Here is a 22,606-nt window from a genome sequence, read left to right on the forward strand (position 1 = left end):
ATCGATGGTATTTATTGCGTAGTTGAGCTTTGAATTGGCTGCAAATCGTGGCTCTGTGCGATGGCGTGTTATCGTTGTTTAAAATCCACGAGTTGTTCTACCATAATTCTGACCGTTTTTGACGGATTTTCTCACGCAAACGCCTTGGTACTCCCAAACAATACTCCTTATTAACCGTTTGTTCCTTTGAAAGGAATTCATGATGTAGGAGACCGAGGATATTAAAGAAAATAACGAGTAATCACGGCCCTCCTTGAACGCGTTGTACCACTCATATGCACGGGTTTTTGATAAAACTGATTCACCAAAAGCTTTTTATAACCTTTTCAAGGCGTCAGCACATGAAATTTCGTTCCCAACACAAAATTTAAAGCAAACTCTTTGCTCAATTGTAGAAATTGTGGAGTACGTGTGAGTTAGGCAGACTTATCCTGCTGTTGCAAGCAAACTGGTCGACAAATCGCACTCATACTTGGCATCATAATGAAAGACAGTGCTGCGGACCTAGAAAAAACAATTTTTTTATATCCTTTCAGCCCAGCAATTTAAATTAACAATTCCCGGTACTTTTTTGACCTAATGTATAAATTACCTTAAAATGATTCAAAATATGTCATTAGAACATTATACAATCATTTTTCCATATTGTTGATACAAATTAACTTTTATAATGGAAATTAAAAGATATTTTGCTCCAACTATCCTACTTTTCATAGGTATTAAGTTCTCCATTTTATTCACTTAAAAATATCAGCTTTGATCCCCCAATATTGTGTCTCCTTCAATTATGATGCAATTTATGAAGTCGGTGGAAATTGTCTATATGGCGTCGAAAGCTCAATCCTTTTAACTGTATATAATATTAAATATACACTACATGAGGAGAAACTCATCATGGCAGAATGAGAAATAGAAGGAAAAAGTGAAAACGCAGACACGTTCCGGATGAGAGTGAAAATCTCAGTCTCTCATTTTCCTTTCTATTTGATAAATTAGTTCCCTAGTTATTACGTACGAGCAAGGCTGTGATCACAATGTGCTTCTTCTTCAACTTATTCCCTCATCAGACATCAAATCCTTTCCGAGACACACATCAAATGTGTATTTAACAGCAACAAGTAATTGCTTGAAAAAAAATATTTGTCACACCCCTTAATTCAAGATAAACTACTGTCTAAAGATCGGATTTACGACAATGTTGGATGAATAGTAGGAATATGTCAGTGGTTACGGGTATTGCTTCATTTATTTGCATTCCGATTTCAGGAATAAGTGATAGGCTAACTGGCAAGAACAGATTTAAAAGAAGACATACAGTTGATTGACGTCATCAAGGACCGAACTATATAAGTTTTAGGACTGATGTGCAGGGCTGAACTGGAGGGGACTGAAGTCTTTTAGTCCTAAATAAGGCCTGACATAACACTAACATACGAATAGAGATGCCATTGGATCTTGGGATTTTATGCACGCAACAATAAGTGATTACATTCTTTTGATTATATTAATTATCAAAGTTTGTTTATCTAAAGCCATCAGAGCTTACTACTCGTTCAGAACTCGTTTCGCTTGATAACAAAACTTGCACAGAGGAATGTTCATCACGGAAACAAAGATAGGGATAAAATGCATACAGAAAATGATTCTATACACTTAACAACAGATATTATTGGAGGTGACTATGAAAAATAACTTATTCTCATGGTGAGTAGTCTAAAATTGTATTTATATTCTGTAAATTATTATAATGTTCTTGGGATTTCAGTGTTGATTCTTCGGATTTTGAGGAAATAATCTTGGGCTATTGTAAAATTATGACTGGCATCCCTGAATACAATTAACATGGAGAATTATTCGAATACAAAGAAGAAAGTGTGACCAATTCATCTCATAAAAGAATTTAGTGGGATTGTAATCCGTTCATTAGTCCGCTGGAGTCATTTACTCTCCAGTGAGCCCAGTGCCGTAACTGCAAGGTGCACTAAGGAGCATCGCCTCTCCAAAACGATTATTGTACTCCAGAGTCAAATATAAACATAATTGATATTTTCCACTAAAACTGCTGAATTTTCTCAATAAATAAGAATTATACTTTCAAATGTTGGGGTTTTCCTATAAAATAAAGATCATAAATTTTTTTCAGGAATAAATAAATAAAAATGTCAATCTTCTAAGAATATTCTAGTCATGGACCTGATCTCTTATATAATTTGGAGTGCCCCTCCAATGATTACATGTCTTAGTGAGCCGAAGTACACATTTTTCAAATTAAGTAGCCAAACTAAGTGACTTTTAATATTTCAATCCTTATAAAAATTATTGTTTGTTGTAGATCTGTTCATTTTTATTCTTACCAATGGATTTATTGTACTTAACTACCAATTTTTGAAATAAATATGTGTTCAAATATCTTTTCAGTCCGTTTTTCATTCATGAGGTTGATTATAATTAATGCAAGTATGCTGAAAGTCCATATCGAGGATTAAATTTGAATAAATACCCCCTAATAGATACCTATAATCAGACAACCTCATTGTCTGTATAAAAATATATTCTTGATGTCATTTTTTTTTCTACTTTTTTTTCATAATTATAAATTTATGTGGGCATAAACAAAAGGTCATTCAAATCTTTATCGGGGTTCTGGCAAAGACAATCAAAAATTGATCAAAAAAGACAACCACATCTTCATTGGCGTATATTTTCTACATTAAAAAAGGAAATTTGCCCGGCAAAATATATGAACCTATATATATGTATGCTTGCCTCAATTTGGGGCCCCAAATAAAAATTAATGTTAAATCTCTTACAGGACCTTCAAAAATGGGTCCAAACAGATAACTGGATCATATTTTTTAAGGGGAATAGCTTTAATATAAATTTTATGACATTATTTTTTTTACAGAAATTCTTTGAAGAAAAATAATTATTGTTTTTTTTTGTATTAAAACTCAAAACTTGACTCAATTACGAAAAATGTGATCATGAAAAGACAAGTCAAAACCAATTTTGGGATCAGTTTAAATACTATATTATTTATTAAAGTATGTTATTTTTCATAACAGTCTCAACATGCGAGCGAACAGACTAGCAGAATATAAGCTATTGATATGGATTTTTAAAAAAATTCTCCGAAAAATTTAATAATGGAATTTTTTTCCAAAAAATATCAAATTTGAAATTTAATTTTAGAATTATTTTTCAAAAATTTTTTTTTTTCTGAGCAGCTCTAGCTTATTGAATTTATTTTTCTAAAAACTTAATTTTTTGTGAATATCTTTGGATTTTTGATTTTATTTTTTCAAAATTTTTATATTTGTAAATTATATTTTTTCCAAAAAATTTCATTTTTTTCTGAACAGCTATAGATTTTTGAAATTTTTTGTGAATAGCTATGGATTTAAAGATTATTTGTTTGCAAAATATATCATTTTTGGAATTTTTTTTTTTAATACCAAAAACTGCCCCCCCCAAAAAAAAAAAAAATATATATATATATATATAATCCTTCAGAAGGGTTCATCACAAATATTTTTCTTGATGGGAGGGGAAATGAGTGCACTTTGAAATATTAAGAAGACTTTATTACCTATCCTTTTTGCAGAGTAAGAGAGGACTCCTTGTACTTAGCCCAGGGATTATTAGATCTACCACACCTCCATTATATCTGTTCAATCATTTAACATCTGCAACTATCTATGACGTATATATTATGTAGAAACAGAAAGAAAAACAAAAATATATTCAAGTATGTAGTCACAAATTTATCTTTTGAAAAGTGGTATATTCACGTACTACACCACTATATAATATTTCTCATGGGAAAATTTTTGCCTTCCCTCGCTTGTTTGTTGTGTAATTTGAGGAGGACCCTCTAGCCTGCCTAAAGAACCATTGATAATGACTACGATGAAAGAAAATGGAGGATAAACAAACAAAATCTTTTCACCTACGTACAAATAGATATACATTTAGGGAAAGTCAATAAATAAAGATGATAGAAGTCTCATGGGCTTTTTGTTTTCTTGACGGCTTCTTTGACCTTTATGGACTTCCCTCATTTTCAATGCAAATATTATGTAGGTACTCCACCTGGTATAATAATGCATTTAAAACTGTACTACATATATGCTCAACATACAAATAATAATAAACAAATAACATACAAAATCCATAATTATACTTAAAAATTAATTTTTTTCGAAAAAAAATTTCAAACATCTGCAGCTGTTCATTAAAAATTAAATTTTTTGGAAAAATATTTCAAATATTAAATTTTCAAGTAGAAAGCAAAAGTTCCTTAATTTAGGGACGCTACATCCCCTCTAACCCACCCCCTGGGGACCCTCCTGAATAAAGCTTACTTTTTCATAGACATATTTGAATCAATAATAGACTTATTATTCAAATTTCTGGGATGAGTTAGGATAGGCAAAAGTTTTATCTATAGTTTAGAGCAAAGTTTTTTTTTTTTTTTTTTTCAAAAGTGTCACAATATCATCATGTGGAACGTGCATGATACGCTGTCCATAATAATTCCCCAGTAAAGGAATTTTTTATAGATTATCGCTCAGGAATAAAAAAGTTAATGATAAAAAGAGAGATTTTTTTTTTAGGATTTATTTTCTAGAAAAAAATTGATACATTTTTTATTTTTTCAAAAATTCCTAAAAAATATATATATATAATCCTTTAGACACCCTTGAAAAGAAGTTTCCCTGTTTTGAAGCAATTTGGCCTTGAAAAATTAGATTTAGCCTAAATTTTAAATAAATATGTATTTAATAATTTTGTTTTATAATCTCATTTTCCATTAAACTTAATTTGATTAGTCTTTGTCACCAATTAAAATATTGCAGCTAGCAATACAGTCCATCAAATTAATAGGTTGTAAATCCCGGATTTAGAGTCTTTATTTAATTTATGAAACTTATATTGGCCCCTTTCAAATATAATCCATAAATTTATCCTTTTTTTTTTTGTAAATTAATTTTGACCACTTTAAAAGTGCAATTTACAGCACCCAAAATTTATTAAAAATGATTTGAATAATTGAGGATAACTTGTCAAAGAATACACAATTATTATAGCTTACTTTTGTGCTAACGGGCCACATAAACGAGTATAAAATTGATTATAGGGAAAAAAACTGGATTAATCCTTCAACTTTAAACTTCATTTTATAGCTTTTAGAATAAAAAAGGACTTAACACTTGCAGAATACTATTGACGGCAAATATATGACTATAAGCAAAGAAAAAAGTATGACAAAACCCTATCAAATATATTAATTTGTCCAATGATCAATACATATATTTGATGGATAATGGACGAGACACTTTGGATTATTAGATAAAAATATTAATTCTTTCGATATCAATTATTAATTTTTATGTACTATATGGAAATACGATTGTAAAACGACGTAATAACATATTTTTACTACATTTTATGGTCGGATTTTTGATACTGGTTTAAGTCCTTTTATTTGACCGTCCTATTTTGAGATCCAATAGTTCATTATTTTCCTTAATACTAATAAGAAAGAGTTTTCATTTTTATAAAACTATGTTGAATATGCCTTTCCCAAAATGCCCGACATCAAAAACTTCGACGTCGTATAAAATTGCTCTATAAGCAGGGGCGTCCGCAGGGGGAGGGCTGGAGGGGCTGTAGCTCCTTACTAGAAAATTTAATACTTGAAATTTAATAAAAAATTTCTAATTTTTTTCCATAAAATTTAATTGTCTTTGAGTAGCTATGGATTTTTGAAATTTTTCTCCGAAAAATTTAATTTCAAATTGTTATCAATAAATTTCAGTTTTTTCTGAAGAACTCTGGATTTTTGAAATTTTTTTCAAAAAAAAATCATTCTTTGTGAACAGCTCTAGATTTTTGATTTTTTTTTTTTTTTAAATGTAATTTTTTGTGAATAGCTATAAATTTTTGAAATTTTTTTCTAAAAAATTTAATCATTGAAATTTTTTTTCAAAAAATTCAATATTTGAAACTTAATTTTTCAACTTCTTTTTTAAAACAAAAACCATTTTTGGTAAACAACAGTAGATTCTTGAAATTTTTACGAAAAAATTTAATTTTTTGAGAATAGCTATGACTTTTAGAATTTATTTTTAAAAAAATCATTTCTTTTGAATAGCTGTAGATTTTTGAAATTTTTTTCAACATTCAATTTTTCATTTTTTCACCTTTTTTTCTACAATATTCCAAAAACAAAGTATCCCCACAAATATAATCCTGGAGACACCCTGATAAGCAAAAAGTGCGTTTGACTTTACTCAAGAACTACTACCTCACATTGACTTGACATTTGTGAGCAAAATATCATGTATGTGTAAAGTCTTTTCTAGACGTCTGACTTTTAGTGGAGATGAACATAAATACGATTTACATACATATGGAAGAAATAAAGAAGAATTGCTTACAAGCTGAAAATTGGGAGGTTCGAGTTTTAGTCCAAGCATAAAATGAGTCGTAAATGTTGTTTTTTTATTATTTTTTGTAGCATGTATGTAATCAGGGTGGCAAGTCATTTAAGTGGGTATCTATTTTGAATAGTTGCTGAAGGTTAGAGTTTCTTCTTTCTCTTTTATAGTGATACTTTGTAGAAGTAAATTTCATTACATAAATAATTAAGGATTCCAAGTTTTAAAATCAGTTCGGTATTATTAATCTGTTATGTTAGTAATATTTGTACACCTATAAAAGAGAGAAATATGAATAACACATTCCTCTCATCAGCTGGTAAGCTCTGTATATTACCACCTCCTCTCAAAAACAATTTATAGAATCAATCGAAAAAGGTCCTCACAATGAGACAGAAGAGAATGAGACTTCGAGCCGAACACACACAAATAGATGTTGATGAAAATCATTATCTTTTTTTTTTTCTTTTGCAATGTTAAAAAATAAAAAACCAAAAATCAACATGGCCACCCTAAAAATTTGAAAAATATTATCAAGAGAGTAGTTTAGCTGTCATGATGTTTCACTAGATCAGCTACACTCAGCTGTCACAAGGGATGATGGGAGGGGGGAGGAAATTAACAAGGATATTGGCAACAATTACTCCGAGGAGTGGGCTGGAGGGAATATAACACCCTCAAATAAAGAAATTTTAGCTTTTTATTTGAAAATTTAATATTTGAAATTTAATTTTATGTAAACATCAGTGGATTTTTGAATTTTTTTCCAAAAATTGAATTTTATGTAAACATCAGTGGATTTTTGAATTTTTTCCCCAAAAAATTGAATTTTTTTAATTTGTTTGTAACAATTTTAATTTTCTAATTTTTTTTTAAATTTCAAAAGCCAAGCTTCCCCCCAAATATAACAACTTCAAGATGGTCATTAATGACGTCATTAGGATTAAGAGGAAGCCTGAATCGACTTTGATAATTGGCTCAATCCGCGGCCAAAAGCACTGACTGTGTAACTTTTTCTGTTTGAGCCGGTGAACCATCTTGTTGAAGTATGATATTCCCGCCCGGATCCAGTCCTTGATATAGGAATCTACTATCTCTCAACATTGTACTTCAACAAGATGGTTCACTCGCGTACACAGGAAAAGTTACACAGTTAGAGCTTCTGTCGACGCATTGAGCCCATTATCAAAGTCGATGAGAGCTACATTGAAGATTAGAAATAAATTCAACACTTATATCAACATCTGTACAAAGTTTAGTTAATGTAGCTTTAATAGTTTCTAAAATATAACTTCTTAAAATTCCAGATTCAAAGTGTCCAGTTTAATATAAGTTCGATGTCATATTATTAATCTTACTTTGTGACGTTATTAGTGTAATGACGCCATCAAAGTAACCATTATAGATGAAGAAAAACAATGGTCTTTCAAACAAAAATATGACGCTTTGAACAACAAAATTGAAACCTTTATCATCAAGGATGAGTAGGAGTTAAAAAAATATGAAATTTGAAGATTGCACTCTTTTTGTAGTCCCTACCTGAAAAGATTTTTTTATATACCCAGCTCTCATCATTATTCTATTATTCTTGAAGAGAGATTAATAAGTATAAAATAATCACAAGTAGTGCGTGAAGACTAACTCTACGGATTTGTCGAGGAGTTACAAATGTAATTCCTTGTTGGACTCGGATTGTAATTAGACATCTCTATAATTCCTGCCTATATAAATGCTAGACACCGAGGAGTTTGGGCTTATTTATGTCACCTAATAGCTGCTCGCAGTTAATTCAATGGAACATCATGACAGCTAATCTGTTCTCCTCACAAACATTCTTCAAAGATAAAAATCAAAGTAATTAGTTAATTATCCATGTTTTGAACTTTGATTGGTTCAAGTCAATTTATTTTGTAGCTGTGAAGGCATATTTCCAACAACGATTAAATTAGTATTCCATAATTATAAGAAGCTGCCTAACTATCAACTGATTTTGAGCCTTCTTTCCTCTCTCTCTCTCAGTATTTGTCAGAAGGAATTGATTGATTGATTGATCCGAAGGATTCATTCAATTTAAGTGAACATTTATTGACCTAGAAAATATTTTAGAAATCAATATACTTGATGTACATATATTTCCTTATCTGGGAATCGAACCTACGCATATATAATTCATGACAATTACCATAGCTAAAAATAATATTATAGTGGATGAGGGCCTGCTTTTTGTAGTATATATTAAAGGACTCGAGGGAAAGAGAGAACAGACAAAATTCTACAATTAAAACAATATTATAAGGGAAACAAATAAGGTCAGCCATTGTATCGACAGATATACAGTTGTTATATTCTCATGATTCATGATTTAAAATGATTACTTTTTATAAAAATAGTTGTTAATATTTTGTTTTATATTCTTAATTAAATAATTTATATTTCTTAAATAAATATAAAGTTTAAAAAAAAACGAATTTACTTTTTTAATATTAAATACGTAGGTGAATTTTACACTATAAAATTAAATAATATTAATAGGAAATTATACATTTAAATAACTAGTTCTAATTAAATGCGTACAATAATCAATACATATGTTGAACAATTTGAAGCATACTTGCACTTTAACTAGGCTGAACATTGTTCCTCATTTCTCTGTTTGTCTCTTTCGAGAAAGTTTTGGTTGCAGCTTAGCAGGAACTTGACAATATTTTCATATAATTTTTGTCAGATTTTAAACGAAAAAACTAATTGTCCGAATGGTGATTCGATCGTTGAATATGAAATTTAAAAGACTTGTATAATTCTCTTATAATTGAGGTTTGACTCTGAATAAGGAAGTCAACCTTTCCTTTGTGGGCCGTGTGCCATTGTGCATTGATCATAAACAAACATATGGAGAGGAGAATGTTTTATGGAATTTCTTTTCGAGTTATTTCTCAATATAGTGCATACAATTGGGAATAATACGTCTAATGAAAAGGAGCAGATGGTTTTGACAAGAAGTCTCCTTCTTCTCTTCTTTCTTAAAGAAAATAGAATAAGAAATTCCTTTCTTAGTAAATATGCTTCATAACATACAGTCCTCATTATACAATAAGAAGGCTCAAAATGATTATGCAAGCTGATTTGATTCATGAAATCTCTATTCAAAAGTCTCCATTGTTAGAAGAACATCATTTGTATAAAGATCTGCAAATTTCTTTAGCTGACAGGTCGGTGGCTGAGTTGATAAAACATCATCGTAGAACAATTTACTATTCTAAAAAGAATGTCTGCTCTTGTTTAGACATTTCCTTCAAAAAAATATTCTCACAGTTGATTCATTGCATCAGATCTTCATGAATTTATTTCTTATCAGTTACTAAATAACTAATATTTGCCTTTGGAATTAAAAATCATATTATCTACACATACCTAAGGAGAAAGAACATGGATTAACATGAATGATTACAAAAAGACTGTGATTTGTTATATATATACTTAATAGGTGACTAAGGATTTTTGAGCTAAAAAAGAGTGCCAAAATATTGATAGTTGAAGAAAATTTGAAATTCTTCAGGAGTTGTATGTTGTATGGAGGCATCTCATCATCCCCAAACCCCCCCCCATTTGATATTGCGTCCAACATTTTGCATAAATAGAAGATCAATTTGTCTTGTCGTAAATGCATTCCTCATTTGTTGCAAGATTCAATGGGGATTATTCAAACAGTCAATTTTGCACCAAATGTATCCTAGGTCTAATTGGCTGCGATCGGAATCTGGTTCCCTCTCATATCCAATCATGTAATTACAGGTGTGCGCGTCTAAAACTGAACACTCCCCTAAATTTTACGCCATGCACATATTCGTGATTTTTTTTTTAGTTGAAACCGGTTTACACTTCGAGGCAAGGGGGTCTTGACTAGTTATAAACAAAACTCCTGCAAAATCTAAATAGCAACAGTGAAACTCCAGCCGATAATATGGAGAGACGTTGAGTCGCAATTTTGGAACTTTCCGCACGGGGAAAAACTCCCATTGAAATTGCCAAGGTTCTGAACTACAGTCGCACCACCGTTTACAGCGTGGTTGCCAAAGGGACTCCTGAGGCGATCACAAGATCTAAGTCAAGGCTTCGGAGGTCGGACAAAATGGTTGCTGCCCTGAAAAGTCTGTCGAGGACAAGAGAGGCAAGGTCACCGTCAGCGGCCTCTCCAGGGAGTTCAACGTCAGCAGAAGGACCATGGACCGGCTAGTTAAGAAATATCTTGGCCTTAAGGTCTACAAGGGAACCCCTCGTCAAGCCCTCAAGTCGTAAAATTTAAAAGAGTGTTCAGTTTTAGACGTGCACACCTGTATAACCCTGATTTTATTATATATATATATATATTAACTCCCAAGGGTGAGCCTAATGAAGAAGGATTTTGTCAGGTATATTTTCCCTCAAAAAATAGCATCAAAAGCTGTTGTGGAATCTAAGAAGAAAACAAATATTATATATTTATTTCATAACAATTGAGACAAATGAGCTATTTTCACATAAAAAAGTGCTAAAAAAACAAGTCAAAGTGAGCCATTTTTGAGCGATTGAGCGATGGCTCACATATTCTAAGTCTACGTATTAGTGCTGCAACTCGGTCCAAGACCGAACTGTTTATTCTTTTTGATTCGGTCTTAACCCTGCGTTAGTAAACTGGGATATTTTACTTACCTATAATTATAACAATGCCACTTATTACTTTGAATCCACATTTTATCGTCAATACATTTCCGTTTGCTCCTGAAAAGTTTAATATGATTATAAGCAATTCTTTTTTATCTTGATAATGCCTTGTTTAGGATTTATTCTTATATTAAGCTACTTTTTAATTGAGGTTTATTTCATTTAAATAGCTGAATTACTTACAAGTCCTTAATTTGTTTTTTCTTTTGATTTCTGGAATTCTTCATCTTTTTTTTTCAATTTAATTGGAAATGGATTTAATTATTTTAATGTAATATATATATATAACATACATAGTTACAAATGTTTCGATTTCAAGTACCTAATAAATGATCAAAATTCGATCAAAACTTGATGATGACACATTTTTTTATAGATAAAAATTAACGAAATACTTACATACATATTAATTGGAGGGCCTAGAAATTGATTCATCGCTTTAATTCAAAGAATTTCACAAAGAAGTAGTGAGTATTCTTCCTGCACTCTACTTGTCCGAACGAGCTAAGTTGATCAAATTTGTAAAGTTCTTCATTACTATGTAACTTGTTATTATAATTAAGTTGTTCGTGTGATTTTAATAAAGGAAGGACCGATGGAAGAACGAAATTCCAAGTGCGGTCCATTTTGGCCCAGAAGGTGTGCAATTTTTTTACTATTTTTGTTAATTCTACCGGACCCATATTAATTCTTTCGTTCAGCTGAAATCCTGTTCGAAGAAAGAAGTTATTTTTTATCCTTAAAACACAAAATTCCTCACATTCCAAGAGCTTTGAAAAGGAGTTTAAGGATTTCCATGTGTATTCAGTATTAAAACATCCTAAACCCAAATCTTGAATGATGGTCTCAATTCGATTTTGATATGATTGTGTCCCAGCTGAAATATAAATGTAAAATAATATTTTGATAGTAAAAATGTAAAATTATATTTCGACAGTAAAAATGATCTCATTTGAAATTAGACAACACTTCTCTCCACCCCTTATTAACAAGCCTATATTCATACCTCATTTAAAGTCAATGCCCTTGTTTTATCTATTTATCTATGTAGATTGTATATATCTATCTATAAAGTGAGTTCTCTTATCGTTTTATGGCACAAGTTTTACGTACAAGCATACATACATACTTAATACTTATATATAGGGAAATGTCTTTTTTTTATTGGCTTTTTATGTCACAACTGGTCAAGATATCTTATTACAAGAATAAAATAGATGAATATTATTATGGAAAAAAGGGTTGAACAGATTGTTCAATGGTTGCCCAACTGGTTACATTATGGGCGCAGAATATTGGGTTACAAGAAAAGAGGTAAGAGTAAATATATCATGTTATTTCTCAATCCCTGAGGCATAAAGTGGCGTCCTGAAGTGTAGAAATTTTTTGTGGACATAGTATGTATATAACTAGGGGTAGTACTTGGATTTATTAGGCGCCGAGAAAGAGGCAAACGTTGCTTTGATAATGTATAAGAGAACTTCCTAAGGAATCCTTAGTGTTACTCTCCGTAGTTACTAATTACTTAGATGTTCTCTCCTCAAGAATGAATTAACGGTGATGTGTATCGGGAGCATTTTGTCCGCGTTAAAAAAAGAAACAGAAAATCAATATGGTAGTTCCACCAATTTGGAGAAGAGCAGTTAAGCAAAAATACTTTCATTAGATCAGCTACAATCACTTGTGACAAGGGAGAGGTGGAGAAGGAATTAAACAATTACATAGGCAATAATTATTCCCAAGTCGATCTTTAATTCCACTATGAGTTCAACAAGGACTTACAATTATAACTAGTCATGTCCAATTGTTAGCATAATTGGGCATGTTAAATATAAAAGGTTCAATCAGGTTTTGACTATAATTGAATGCAGTAGAAAAGGATGTTCATTACTCATGAGTTAAATATTAATGACAACAGCTAAGGAAAAGAGAATACGTTCTTTACATTACCAACTCTAAAAATAAAGGAGTACTGAAATAGATGGTATCGAACCAAACCGGACTACACCGCAGTCCTCAGTCCTAGAAAAGCACCGAGACAACAATAGCAATGATTGCCCAGATCATATATATGGACCATATCATATGGATCCTATATGGTTATTTTCGTCATAAAATATTTAAGAGATCTGGCCTTTAAGCATTTTGTCTTAGGACATTTTACATTAAAGCCATCTTTCCTCAAGGATATTTCACTTAAAATATAATTAGGTAATGATAAAATTATGCCCAAAAAATTCAATACATACTTATTATCGATATCTAACTTTGTAATAAGTTTGAACAAAAAAATAGAAGCAAATACGACAACAATACTAATCATGACTTCCACATTTTGTACGAACAAGGATACTATGTATGAGGAAAGAACATAATTTTATAATTATTCCAACGAAAACAAAGTTTTATCTTAATTTAAATTACATGTTTTGATTAAAAAATTTAAAGGAAACATAATTTGCAAACAAAAATAAAATTTAACGAAGTATGAACCTCATATATTTATCTTTTTGAGGTGAAATATCTTTGAGTCAAAAAAGCTTTAAGGAGGCATATCCTAAGGCAAAATGTCCTGAGGGGCAATAGTTTAAGGCAAAAGTACGAGGTACCCTTACGTGGCTTGATAAAACCTTGCCATTTTTAGGGGATATTCAATAGACCGACAGTCCCCAGGAGCAATAGTACCACTCCTAAGACAAGAATGGACTAGACGAAATAAATAAGGACCGATACATCACTAATTCAGAATAAATTTCGAGAAAAATACTCCCATAGGTTCTTATATTATCGGGCAACATGTTCTTATAAACCATTTATTTTATTAAATAATTTATTTATCCAAGGGCCGATGCAGAAACCGTCCCTTGGGGTGGGATGGAGAGGCGGTAGTCCTCCCCAAATTAAGGATTTTTGCTTTTTACTAGAAATCTTATTATTTGATATTTTATGAATAGCTATTGATTTTTATAATTTTTTCTGAAAAACTATGGATTTTTGAAATTTTTTACAATAAATTTAATATTTCAAATTAATTTTTTGAAATTAATTTCCCAAAAATTTAATCTTTTGTGAATGGCTATGGATTTTTGGTGTTTTTTTTTCCAAAAATCTTATTTTTGAAAAAAAAAAATTCTAAAAAAATTAATTTCTGGAATTTTTTTTTTAACTTTTCAAAAGGATTTTAAGTGGAACGGGATTCATTTCAAGTTCAACAGTAAGGACAGAAACAACCCCAATATTAGAAGTAGTACCCTTGGACCTCATTAAATTATCATGTATGTATAATTATAACCCACATTACTAATTAATAATCTTCTTCTTTTTTTAAATAGAATAAAATACCTGTTGGTAGCAGGTATTTTATTAGAACTAGATACTAATGATCGGTGATTTCTTTTTTTTTTTCTTTTTTTTTTTTTTGAGAAAAAAATTTAAATAACCATAAAAAGTATTAATAATTAATAAATCTCTTAATCTAGGGTTTTAAATAGAAGAAGCACTTCTATTAAATCTCATTAATTCCTATCATCAGGTCCCCTCCATGGGGACCTCTATCAACTCCTCTCCATAAATGAAAAGTTTAATGAATTTCATTTAACTGAATGAATGAGAATTAAAGTCTCTGAATATTTCAAATATTTATACTAATAAATAAATAGTTCGTACGTATATCTGTGAATGAATTTATGTAGGGGCTCTCGACTAGTGTGCTCCAACAAATATTGGCTTAGAGGCATCTTCCAAGACTCAACAACTCTTATTTAGCATTAGTCTTCAGAGGTGTCCGCAGGAATATATTTTGGGAAGAACTTTGTTTTTGGAAATTTTTTGAAAGTTCAAAAAATTAAATTATTAAATTATTTTGATTTTTTTTTTTTTCAAAAATACACATTTGTTCATAAACAAATTAATTCTTTTGAAAAAAAATTCAAATATTAAATTTTTTGGAAGGAAAAATTCAAAATTTTTTAGCTATTCACAGCAAATTATTTTTTTTTTTGAAAAAAATTGAAAAATTAAATAACTTATATGAAAAAAAAAATTAAATAACTTTATTGAAAAAAAAAAATTAAAATATTAAATTTTCAAGTAAAAACCAAAAAATATTTTATTTTTGGGGTCCACAGGCCCTTTAGCCAACCCCCTGCGGATGACAGTTATCTTACTGAAAATCCTTTACAATTTTGTACCCTACTTGCAATTTATCTTGTAATTCTGTCTGTGCATCTTAAAATGGAAAATTCTAATTTGTCGGATGTGGGGTAAAAAATTTGTGAGGATCATAGCAAGCTCTTATGGCTCTTGCAAAAGATGATTTTAAATTTTCTGAGAGGAATAAAGGATGGCAGAAATTTAACTGCTCAATTCCAAATCTCCGCTGGAATAATTAAGTTTTTTATGCGATGGAAAGATTGCACAAAACTTTTTAATGACACTCTATATGCCATAGTGCCCACTCCGACTGTTATAAAATACTTGCAAAAGCTAAACACAAAAGGATTAGAACATGCTAAAACTAACGTTACCAATGGTATATTTTTGTTCAGGATTTCCAAAAGTAACAGAGAAGTCTCATTGAAAACCAAGGGTTTACATCTGGTTTTGTTAATCTCTAGAGCCTTAATATATAATAACAACTAATGATGTGTTAAAAACTCAAGGCTGAGTGCAACTCTTATTTTGCACTTTCTACACATGTTACGTCTTTGGAATTTGTGGACTATGGCTGGAGAAAAACTTAATCACCTTCCGTCAACTTCAGGACAACATTTGAAGGCTTTGAAATGGATTTAAGACAATCGAACATCTAAATTAGAGACTTTTATTTAAATATGTTCATCAATTATTTTTGTTTTATTGTGAATGCCGTATTTTTTTACCTTTGAGAGAGGAAAGAGATCCCAAGAACGTGACTGTTTCTTAACAACTGACTATATTTAAAAATTGATTTATTGTTACTATTTCACTTGATTTTCTATAAAATATAATTCTACTTTTTTTTTTTCACGATACATTGTTTACTTAATTACATTAAATGAATTGATATTTAAAAAGTGGTATCTATTTATAAGGACATTGGATTCATGAATATTATATTTAACTAATTACACAGCATTTTATGAATTATTATTGGTTGGGGTCTTTCAAACTTTGGAATGAATATTCCTACCAAGTTAAAACACGGCTCATTTAGATGAGTAATTTCGTGTCAACTAAGTTTATTGTTGTCATAGGGAATAAAAAGCCAAAGGAATGCATGTTTTCTTTAAGTGCCATACATAAATAAAGGACTAACAAGATATAGAATGATTGCCTCAAGGTAGGTACTTGAACGTTACAATCTTCATGGATAAATTTTGATAGGATTTATAACTGAAATTCCCGTTAGTAAGTTATTCAATTTTTCTGTTGGAGAATAAAGGATTGTGATCAAAAAATCTTGGCAATAGGGCTCAAAGAATTATAACTGTGGTCCCTCAGCATAAAAAAAAACAATCTTGAATAAGAATGAAGAAAAAAAGAAGAAAATCCAAATTTATCATGTGACTTCATATAAATATAAGTTTATACAGAAGATTGTTTTTCAAACTTTATTGAGAACATGCTCTTGAAGACAATGGGAACAAAATTAAGCTTATTTCCAGTAAATTATAACTGTAATCTACATTTTTATTCAATATGGTCTCCCTGAGTCTCAACAGCCCATGCTGCCTTAATTGCGAACTCCAAAGATCTCACTGACCGGCTAGTTGCAAGCAGCTCCCTCGACCTTTGACAAGATGGAATTATCAAAAGGTGGACACGTTCCAAAGAAGCTTGTCTCTAGACCACCTCGTCTCGTTTGTGACCTTTGAAATTAGATTTTTCTTCACCCGTGCTCTTGATCTTTCTCCAAAGTCATCTTTAATGATCCTACGAATCCTTAACTTTGCTCACATTCATCTTCTTGGGCATAGCGGAAATATTCCTCACGGGATTTCTAACAAGTTTGTTTCAGATATTTCCCAGACTTTTCTGGCAACTGTTCCTTGGGTTCAAATCGCTTTTTAACGCCATACACAGCCGTCCGACTGATCCTGAGATCATTGGCAATCTCGCTTTGGGCCTTTTAGTGCGTCAGCATTTATTGGACAATAATTATTTTGGTTTCGTTTTTATGGTTTAAAAAAAATAAATCCAATATTTATAAATAAAAACAATTGCAAATGATTATTAGAATATAACACAGCCTCCCTTTTGTAAAAATTCTTATAAAAACTCAAACTGTGAGCATTTTTTTATCTATAAACTTAAATATGACGCGTGAGACACATCCTAATATTTGATAGACATATTCAAGTCCATTATATGCCTTCTATTCGAATTACTGGAATGATTTTAGATATACAAGAGTTAAAGCTCTTATTTATAACCTTTATTTGACTTAAGAGACTTATATTGTCCCCAATATTGCCATCTTTCAAATACAATCCATCAATTTATCATTCTGTTATTGTGGAGATCAATTTTAGCATCATTAAAGTGCAATTTTCAACACAGCCAAAGGTTTAATAAGAATAATCCTCGTTAACAGAAATGAATGATAATACGTAGATGAATACAATTGTAATCCACACTCCATTTTGAGAAGAATCATTCTAGCTTACTTTGAGTTGACCGGCCACAACTCTTTATAGGTAGTACATACTTGTATTTAGGGTTCTTACAAAGCTATTTTAAGGGACCCTTGGGCAAGTTTCTAAGGAGTCAGGACTCACTCCTGGTCGAATATTAAATAATAGGTTGGGGAAAAAGGGATTTCTTATTTTTCGTTTAATTTCAATGCTTTATAAGAAATGTAACAATCATTATTACACTTTAAGCAAAGTATGCCCTGTTATGTTTGATAACTTGTTGCCAACGAGAATCATACTAAATAATAAGTCCTTGTCCCTATTTGCAAAAAAACTCAGACAACCAATTTTTACAGGCCTCTATTGAGTCCACAGGTAGGAAGAGGAGTAGTTACTGGCTGCCACGCCGACACTGTAGTGTAGATGCATAAGAAATTCCTATCCGAGCTCCCGGAGCTTATTACACGTCATCAAAAATGTGTATTGTTGTCTCTTATTTACCAATGCTGGACGCTTATGTTCGATCATCATCTTGGAACAGTCTATTTGTTCCCAGTAGAGGAAAGAATTGAGTGAGAAAAAAATCCCACTCAAACCACCGTTTTGCAGCATGAGCCAAAAGAGTATCTGTCCCATATACGTCGCAAATTTTTCACTTTCAGGTAGTAAAATTGCAAAATATGGAAAATTTATTCCAACAGAAAACCTCGGTCTGGAATGATCTCATATAAAAATTCGGTCTAGATCGGTCCAAAGGAAAAATTCGGTCTAGTTCGGTCCCAAAAAAAGTCGGTCTGGACAGATTTTACAGATAATGTGCTTATAACATGACATCACATGTTTTTTCAAGTCAATGACGTTAGACGAAGTTTAAACAGAGATATCTCGAATTAATTTTGATCCGTCGTCTCTTGTATATACAGTATTTGTTCTGGAACTTATCGTGTACTTTTGAGATTTATATATTAAAAAAAATGAATGACAGTTGATCTAGAAAAAAAAGTTGGTCTCTCATAATATATATGTATGAGACTGAAAAAATCGGTCCATAAAGTGAGACCTAATCAAAATCAGTCTACAAAGTGAGACCGAAAATATCAGTCAGAGACCAAGGTTTGGACCGAATAAGCTGTCTAGAAACACTATTTGAGACCTTCATACTTGACGACGCACAATAATTCAAGACTGAACCGGCCAAGCGCAATACTTTATGAAAAGTGATTGTAGTATACACTCACACCTTTACAACGCCTTATCGTATGATACGATGTGTCCAATTGTCAAGAAGATTTATTTAAATACGAAATTACTTTTTCCTTAACCTAATATATACGTCTAAAATAAATTCTCAATAATAAAGAAAACGACCTTTCATAAATAAAAAAATTAAGATAAGAATGTCAGAAAATCGTCATTCAATGAAATATGCGTAAAATTATTAATTTGGCCGTTAAAAAAGGATTTTTCAAAAAAGACAACCAGGCAGCAGAATTTATTTTTTAATCAAATAAAAAAAGCCATCTTCTTTATTTTTGCTCTATGACCCGCTCACGCTAAAACCTCCCTTCGTGACAAGATATATATTTTTTTAATTTATAATGCCCTTAACAATAATATCACAGATAGACGGAAGAATCCTTAATTGAATGGAATTCAATATTGTATTATTAAAACTCATAAAATCATATAAATATTATATATTTTTTAATGAATGCGATTCTACAATTTAATAATCCCTATTTTAATCCTTTTTATATATTTTTAAATCCTTATTAAACTTGATGATATAAATTCATGTTAAAAAAAAGGATAGTTTTAATTCGAATTCTTGAAGAATTTGATAAGGCGATTTATTTATTGGAATTCCGACTCGTCAAGCTACATATGTATATTTAGTTAATTAAATAGAGCATTTTTATGTGACGTCAGCATTGTTTATCTACGCTATTTTGGGGTAGGCATCAATAACCAAGTTTTATACTAATGAAACCCCTTTATTCCTTAATGTTAAAGAAATTAGTGAACAATTGAATGTCAAAATGGAACTAACAAATAAAAGAACTTAAAACTTACTCCCTATCAAGTATATATCAAGGGCTTGACGGTTGTTAAAATTAGCCACTCGCTAAGAGGGTTAGTCGACTTTTCTTTTAAAATAAGTTAAGTTTTGGAAGGACAATTGTTTTTAATTGTTTTCATTTATCTAGCTTCTAATTGAGACATAATACTTTTTGCTTCGACAACTCCACACAAAGAACTCCCTATCGTATTAGCCCAAGACTCGAGCAGTTTCAATTTTCGTACGAAATTTTAAATTATCTAGCTGAATACATCAGCACATGAAGGCGTAATCCTCATCTTTATGTACTAGGGCCCTGGATATAAATGATGTTTTGTAGATTTTATAGGGGAAATCGATATTTGCCATTATTTAACAGGGATTTTGTGGTTGGATTCAGGTCATGAAGAGTAAATATATGACCATTTATTGCTTCCATTTCAAAATACCTAGGATTTTCTACACCCTTGCAAAAATATATTTGCATTCATTTTGTCTCACAATATCCACTATAGATGGATAATCAAAGACTGGATCCCCGTGCAATGTAATTCTTTGTACAGTTGTACCCAAGTTGAGATATGGACTCCAAAAAACTGTTTGATAGGTCAGAGCTGAGCATAATCACTCATAGTCTTTATTTTCACTGTATATTCAACGTAAAAGAAGTTGAAAAAAGTTATTTAAGGTACGAAATTACCTAGCAAAAAGGGCTAGATGTAAGCCATTCTGGACATGCGTGACGGATTTTTTCTAGCCATGAACTAGATGATAGTCGTGTCTGACGAGTCCTGCATATATCTCCCCAAGGGTATTGCTAGCTTTCATCATTCTCAACAGGAGGCACTAGGTAACCGTGTTCCCCAAACGGTTCTCCCAGAATGTTAATATTATTGCCAAATAATATAGAAAATTACTCTCCCAACAAATCCTCATAATATTTTCGTTTGAGCCTAAGTTGCAATTTATTTGAATGCCAAAGGTTTCCTGATCAGACTATATAGATAGTTTGTAGAATCCGTCTCATAACGAGGCCTATAAAATAAGAAACATTCATGTCGTAGGTAAATATTACATCATTATTGAAAGTTACTTTTGGCATGTTAACGAGTCAAAAAATAACAAAAAAATTGTCTAAGTGCGAATGAAAATATACTCATTTGTAGCCTCATAATGATGTCATCCAAAAATTAAAATAGAATATTTATAAATATGCACGCACATGGCTTGAAAAAGATAATGTCATCTCGAAATTATATATATATATGAATATATACCAAGTGGTACATTGAAATCAGGACACTTACTAATTCAATAATTATTGAAGGCTGAGTGATTGAAATTAATGCAAATTTCAATGTATTAAGAAATAGAAAATTAGATACAAAAAAAAAAAAAGAAAACATAGAAGTCGAAAAAATGACACTTGAACGTGATTGAGGAATTTCCATTCGCGCACTCCAAGCAATTGGCCGTCTCCAGGACCATTGTCTATGCCGTCAGCAAGTCCAAAACGTTGGAATGGAAGAAGGGCTCTGTCAAAAGGCTAAACTGGATCTGGAGGAGTTAAACAAAACAGACCAGGTCAATCCCCTCAAGTCTATGTGAGCCCATGCAAGAGATCTTGGGGTTTCACAACAGACTGTACAGAGAGCTATCATAAAAAAGTGGTTGCAAATAGCCTTGCAAGGGTGGAGAGGCCACTTTTGACACCAGCAATGAATGAAAGAAACCTATCTCTTCCGTTGCAAGAATCATTTGAATGAGTTCTTTTGAACTCTTTTATGACACTTTTGTCTGGCCAATAGCCTCGATGTCGACTACACATATTGGGTGCATGTCGAGGGGAGGGCTTGCAGTATACGTCATCAAAAAACTGAGGCACTCAAAACCCTGTCAGCTTGAGAAAGGAATACATCTGCAGCAGGCACCAGTTATTTCGTTGTACCCTTAGGGCGGCCATATTAATAGAGCTCAGTCATCCATCTATTTATATTATTAATTTTGTTGAAGTTATATTGTTAATTAATAAATTATATCTTGTTGAAGTTTAAAATTCAAAGTGTTCAGATTTTAATGTACCACTTGGTATGTTTATGGCTTTACCTAATTGTATCATATATCTGACCCTAACATGTATTAAAAATACGTTATGACATCGTGATACAAATCTTATTAACATATCTACGATATGTTAATAAGGTTCTAGGACACTTTGCCATATATTTTATTACCAAAAGCCACATTGCCGAACGAAAACTTAGCCAAAAATATATAAATATATATAATGATAATTCATGATGTAATACTATGTAATTATCTACTTGACTACTCCAATCACAAACACATCTTGATAACTATAAGGTCAGAGATAACTTTGAGTTGAGAAGTGATATGATAAAGACTTGACCAGATCCATAAGAACTCCAACACTTATGATCCAAACAATTGATTCATTCGCATTGTCTATTGAGTCTCAATCCTTAATTTATTGAATCCTTCTCTTCATTAAACATTATTTTCTCTTAGTAATTTATTTATGGGGTGGTTGTCATTATTTTTGTTACAGCTGTAGAGGTTCGAGCCAACTTTAGAAGCATCCTTATAAAGATATGAATCAACTATTAATTAATCAACACTTCATCATTGCAATTCGTGGCAAGTAATTCAACATTTTATTTTTTAATGTTGGAGTGACATGAATGGGAATCATAATTACACAGGATTGTGGAAACTATACCCTTTTCTTGAACATCAAAAAAGTCATAAAATTTACATCCCAATTATAT

The 22,606-nt window shown here is 31.2% G+C and overlaps 1 long non-coding RNA gene across 1 annotated transcript; it reads left to right on the forward strand.

Annotated features, from left to right (window-relative positions):
- The first annotated feature begins 1,002 nt into the window (after positions 1-1,002).
- Positions 1,003-2,411, forward strand: LOC121123403 (uncharacterized). The gene is made up of 3 exons (XR_011781497.1): positions 1,003-1,209; positions 1,267-1,704; positions 1,766-2,411. It is a non-coding gene; the product is annotated as an uncharacterized lncRNA (long non-coding RNA).
- Positions 2,412-22,606: the final 20,195 nt, after the last annotated feature.

This window comes from Lepeophtheirus salmonis, chromosome 8 (genome assembly GCF_016086655.4).
Source record: "Lepeophtheirus salmonis chromosome 8, UVic_Lsal_1.4, whole genome shotgun sequence".
Lineage (NCBI taxonomy): Eukaryota > Metazoa > Arthropoda > Copepoda > Siphonostomatoida > Caligidae > Lepeophtheirus > Lepeophtheirus salmonis.